General features: G+C 43.6%; 1 pseudogene; it reads right to left on the minus strand.

Moving 5' to 3' along the window:
• Positions 1–1,070: 1,070 nt before the first annotated feature.
• Positions 1,071–5,592, minus strand: part of LOC110306203 — a 13,410-nt pseudogene continuing 8,888 nt past the window's right edge.

Genomic DNA, 5,592 nt, shown 5'->3' on the forward strand with positions numbered 1-5,592 from the left:
GTAATGAGCACTGTGAGAATTACGTGCAGCTCAGCCTTGCAGCTCTTTCTGACTGTAATTGAACTATCTCCCCCCGATCCTTCAGGTGCTATCAACATGGTTTTCTGCAGACTTCAAGAAAAATCCCTAAAGACCAAAGACACTTTCTTGGTGTTACAATCCTTATTTCAAGTGAAGCTAAATGTTTGGCTCCTGAGAGTTTTTTTTTTTTTCAACAAGTTTCAAGAAAAAGGCCATTCCATGCTGTGTTTCTCATTCTTCCCACCCCCAGACGAAGATGGAGAGATAGTTCTTTCTACCTAATTACTGTTATACTAATGGAAACACAGGATATTCAGAAAGGTACAAAGGTGAGTCAAAAATTTGTTTTCCTATTAGAAGTCAACATGTTTGTGATTTGTGATTTTTTTAACGATTTTTTTTGAAAAATAATTAAAGGGAAGTTAATGTTTTAGTAGACAAAAAAAATGCAATATTAACCTTCTCCTTTCTAAGTTCCCTTTGACAATAAGTGATTGCGAAACATAACAGTGGCTTGGAAAATGATAGAGATAGAGAGTTGGTTCCCTTTTTAGGTGAAGCTCATATACCTCAAATGATATACAGGTTCTAATGTGGTATTTCTCTCACAACCCAGTTATCTCAGACATTCTGTTAAGTCTTTAGGCATTGTTTTTGCCAACGTTAGCTAGAAATTGCCTTAATTATTCAGCAACTTATATCTACAGAGTCAAGATCCTAGGGAATGGTTCATACTGCTACCATAGCAGAGCCCAGGCACAGACTCACAAGAGAAATTCTGTCCATCTCTAGAGCTGTCTGAGGAGAGAGGCTTCCTGGCTGCCTGCACGCTTCTTTTGGGAGGGGGTGTGTGCATCGAACTTTATTGATGGTATTCAAGAGAGTAGGGAGGGCCTCCTAAGTGCCTCCTGTTATTATGGGGGTCTGGGATGGAAATTGTGAGGGAGATTCTCAGTGTTGGGAGCCGAGTTGGGATAGGGACTCCTCAGAAACTGAGGGCCTCTCTCTTGTTCTCAGTGTCCTTGCTCGGGTGGGTGGTCCAGGGTTTCTTACTCCTTGGAGGCCACATAGGCCATGAGGTCCACCACCCTGTTGCTGTAGCCGTATTCATTGTCATACCAGGAAATGAGCTTTACAAAGTTGTCATTGAGAGCAATGCCAGCCCCAGCATCAAAGGTGAAAGAGGGGGAGTTGCTGTTGAAGTCACAGGAGACAACCTGGTCCTCAGTGAATCCCAGGATGCCTTTCAGTGGGCTCTCAGATGCCTACTTCACCACCTTCTTGATGTCATCATACTTGGCAGGTTTCTCCAGGCAGCATGTCAGGTCCATAATGGATACATTGGGGGCCAGAAGGCCATGCCAGTGAGCTTCCCATTCAGCTCTGGGATGACCTTGCCCACAGCCTTGGCAAGGACCAGTGGATGCAGGGATGATGTTCTGGGCAGCCCCATGGCCATCACACCACAGCTTTTCAGAGGGGCCATCCACAGTCTTCTGGGTGGCAGTGATGGCATGGACTGTGGTCATGAGCCCTTCCACGATGCCAAAGTTGTCATCAATGATCTTGGCCTGGGGTGGAGGTGGGGTCTAAGCAGTTGGTGGTAAAGGATGCATTGCTGACAATCTTGAGTGAGTTGTCATATTTCTTGTGGTTCACATCTATCACAAATATGGGGGCATCGGCAGAAGGGGCAGAGAGGATGACCCTTTTGGCCCCACCCTTCAAGTGGGCCCCGGCCTTCTCCATGGTGGTGAAGATACCCATAGACTCCATGACATACTCAGCACCAACATCACCCCATTTGATGTTAGCATAATCTTGCTCCTGGAAGATGGTGATGGGCTTCCCATTGATGACAAGCTTCCCATTGTCAACCTGGACTGTTCTGTTGAATTTGCCAAGGGTGGAGTCATACTGGAACATATAGACTATGTAGTTGAGGTCAATAAAAGGGTTGGTGATGGCAACAGTCTCCACTTTGCCATGTGGAGAGCAGATCTCAGCCCTGGTAACCAGGCACCCAATACAGCCAAATCTGTTCACACCGACCTTCACCTCATCTACGGGACAAGGCTGGCACTGCACAAAAAGATGTGGCTGTCTCTGGAACAGGGAGGAGCAGAGAGCCCTCATATGTTTCTTAAAATTTAAAAACCTAGCATATAGCCCTCTATTTAACTTGTCCTTTATGTTTTAAAAAACCTTTTTTGTAGACAAATCTGACCAGAATATACATTTATATATAAAATTCCTTACTAATAATGATAAAAAATAATAACAATAAAAAATAATAGTGACGACAACCATGCTGTGAATTGAATTTGCACAGAGCACTTGGCTTCTCTGAAGTATGTATTATTCTTATTTTATCTGTCAAGGACTCAGAAACACGAGGATATTTGTTAAGATTCTGCAGCTGATTAGAGTTGAGTCCTGGCTTCACCTCTTGCCTGTCCTGTTCAGAAGGCTGGCCTCACAGCCGCTGTGGTGGGATTCTACTGCTCAGTCTATCCGCTTCTGCCTTGCCTCCATGCTTTTTTTCACCCCACAGGATAAAAAAGAAATGGTAAATAGTTTTTTTTTTTTTTTCCAGAGGAGGAGAATTTTTAAATGGCGTCCTTTTCTATATTAAATGTAAAGCCTCTATTGTCATCAGGTTAATGTCTACTCAGAGTCTTCATGTTTAAAATGCACTTGATTTTAAAAGGGGAGACATTTAATTTGATCCTTTTCCCAACTCCAAATCACACTTAAAATGGTCAGATGTTTCAGTGGCTCCTGATTTTCATGAGTTTGGTCATTCTGAAGTAATTTTCAGCCCATGGCTATTTTCTAGGAGTCCTTGCCAAAAGTCTCTGAGTAGATCTTAAACATTTGTCTCTACTTTACAAGTGCCACTTCGTTTCCAGTATATGCAGGTGATAGGACTTAGTAAATGCAAGTTAGCTTAAAAGTAACCGTGACTTTACCAGTAGCTCTCCTTATTATGCAGCATCCTGGTTAGCAGATCCTAAAGGTTTAGGATGTTTAGTGCTGTCTTGTGGTGAGAGGAGTTAGATTTTCCAGGGTTGCTGGCCAGCTTGGCTCTAACCAGTTGGTGAGTTCTAGATTATGTAAGAGACCCTGTGATGGTTTGTATATTCTTGGGCCAGGGAGTGGCACCATTTGGAGGTGTGGCCTTGTTGGAATAGGTGTGACCTGTTTGGAGTGGGTGTGTCACTGTGGGTGTGAGCTTAAGACCCTCACCCTAGTTGCCTGGAAGTCAGTCTTCCACTAGCAGGCTTTGGAAGAAGATGTAGAACTCTCAGCTCTGTTTGTACCATGCCTGCCTGGATAATGCCATGCTCCCATCTTGATGATAATGGACTGAACCTCTGAACCTGTAAGCCAGCCCCAATTAAATGCTGTTTTTATAAGACTTGCCTTGGTCATGGTGCCTGTTCACAGCAGCAAAACCCTAACTAAGACAGAAGTTGGTACTGGGAGTGGGGTATTGCTGTGATAGGCCTGACCATGCTTTTATTTGAAAGAATGTGGATTTTGGGACTTTGGATTTGGAAAGCAGTGGGATGTTTTAAATGGGGCTTAATGGGTCATCCTAGTAGGAATATGGAAGACTTAGTTGCTAAGAGTAATTTGAACTGTGTTGACCTGGCCCAAGAGATTTCAAAGGAAGGTTGAAGAGACTCGGATTAATTGCATTGACAAAGGAAGTTTCAAAAAAGCCCAGCAAAGACTTTGTTCTCTGGTTAAGTCTTAGGAAGTTTTAACAATCATAGCAAGCTTAGAAAGGAAAAATATAAAATATATGGTTTGAGTATTAAAGGGGTACCAGGAAATGAAATGGAGCAAAATCCTGTGTTCTAGGAGATAACAGATTAAGGGTGTGGGACCTTGGGGCAAGATCCTACCCAGCTAAATTTAGATCCAGGCATGGTGGTACATACCTTTAATCCCAGGAGACAGGCATGCTGATCTCTACATTCAAGGTCAATCTACAGAGCAAGATCCAGAACAGCCAATCTTAGGTAGTAAAGGAGTTGGAGAACAGAAAGCTGGTGATAATGTAATAGAACAAGAGGACCATGTTCCAGCTCCTGCAAGCAGCAGAACCCTGCAGATTCAGCCATGTGGCTCTGGCTTTAGAGTGAATAATAGAAGGGACTACTTGGACAATCAATGCTGGTTAGCTGGAGCTAAGAAATTAGCAGTGATTAAGAAGATTCACTGAGGTGAAATCTTCTGGGAAGTGTTTTCTGCAAGCACATAGAAGCTGTGTTCCAGAGATAGCCAAGGTTGTACCTTCCGCTGTAGCTGTGCTTGGTAATGGGAAAGAGTCACTAAGGTGGTACTGGTTTTGAAAGCATGAAGGGGTTATGAAGAGCAGCTGAGGCTTGGCACTGTGAGAGGCCATGGAAGGCCATTGTTGAAGGTGCAGCCTCAGTTGAAGTTGATGGCCCAGGACTAAAGGGGTCATCAAAGGATTTGAGGCTTGGCACCATGAAGAGAGCCTATGAGAGGCTATTGGTGAAGCCTAGTTGGAGTGGAACACTCCAGTGTATTGGAAATGTCAGTACCATGGGATGATCACCAAGAACAGAAGCAGTAGTGGAGTGGATCAATCTGAACTTAGAGTACTACAGAGCACAGAGCTGAAGAAGTGATGGCAGCCCTTAGGAGGAGCCAAAAAGATCAAGTGGAATCTTAGACACTGAAACAAGAAGCTGTAACATTGAAATTGCCTTGGAGACTCAAAGATGTTAAAGATGCCAGAGCCATGGGATACATGCTGAGGAAAGCTGCTAACAGGGAACCAGCCCAGGAGAAAACAGTTTGTTGCAGTCAACAAGGATGAAAAAGGAGTGGTGATCTGAAGACTGCTTTGACATCAGCCATGGAGATGCAGAGTTTGGAATTTGCCCAGTTGGTTTCCTGTCTTTCTTTGGGGATTACAGTTAAGTGATTAGATGAATCTCAGAAGAGACCTTGAACTTTGGACTTTTAACATNGTTGAGACTGCTATAGACAATGAGGACTTTGAAAGTTGGACTAAATGCATTTTGCATTATACATTTAAGTATGCGCCCCCCATAGACTCATGTGTTTGAACAAGTGTATGGGGGCCAGGGAGTGGAATGTGATGGTTTGTATACTCTTGGGCCAGGGAGTGGCACCATTTGGAGGTATGGTCTTTTTGGAATAGGTATGACCTGGTTGGAGTAGGTGTGTCACTGTGGGTGTGGGCTTAAGATCCTCACCCTAGTTGCCTGGAAGTCAGTCTTCCACTAGCAGGCTTTGGAAGAAGATGTAGAACTCTCAGCTCTGCCTGTGCCATGCCTGCCAGGATACTGCCTTGCTCCTACCTGGATGATAATCGACTAAATGAACCTCTGAACCTGTAAGCCAGCTCCAATTAAATGTTGTTTTTTGTTTTTTGTTTTTTTTTTTTTTTTTTTTTTTTTTTTTATTTTTTCCTTGGTCATGGTGTCTGTTCATAGCAGTAAAACCCTAACTAAGACAGACCCCATTGTAAATAAGGTGGAGAGAATCAGTTAGTGGTGGCACATA

This window comes from Mus caroli, chromosome 2, assembly GCF_900094665.2.
Source record: "Mus caroli chromosome 2, CAROLI_EIJ_v1.1, whole genome shotgun sequence".
Taxonomy (NCBI): Eukaryota; Metazoa; Chordata; class Mammalia; order Rodentia; family Muridae; genus Mus; species Mus caroli.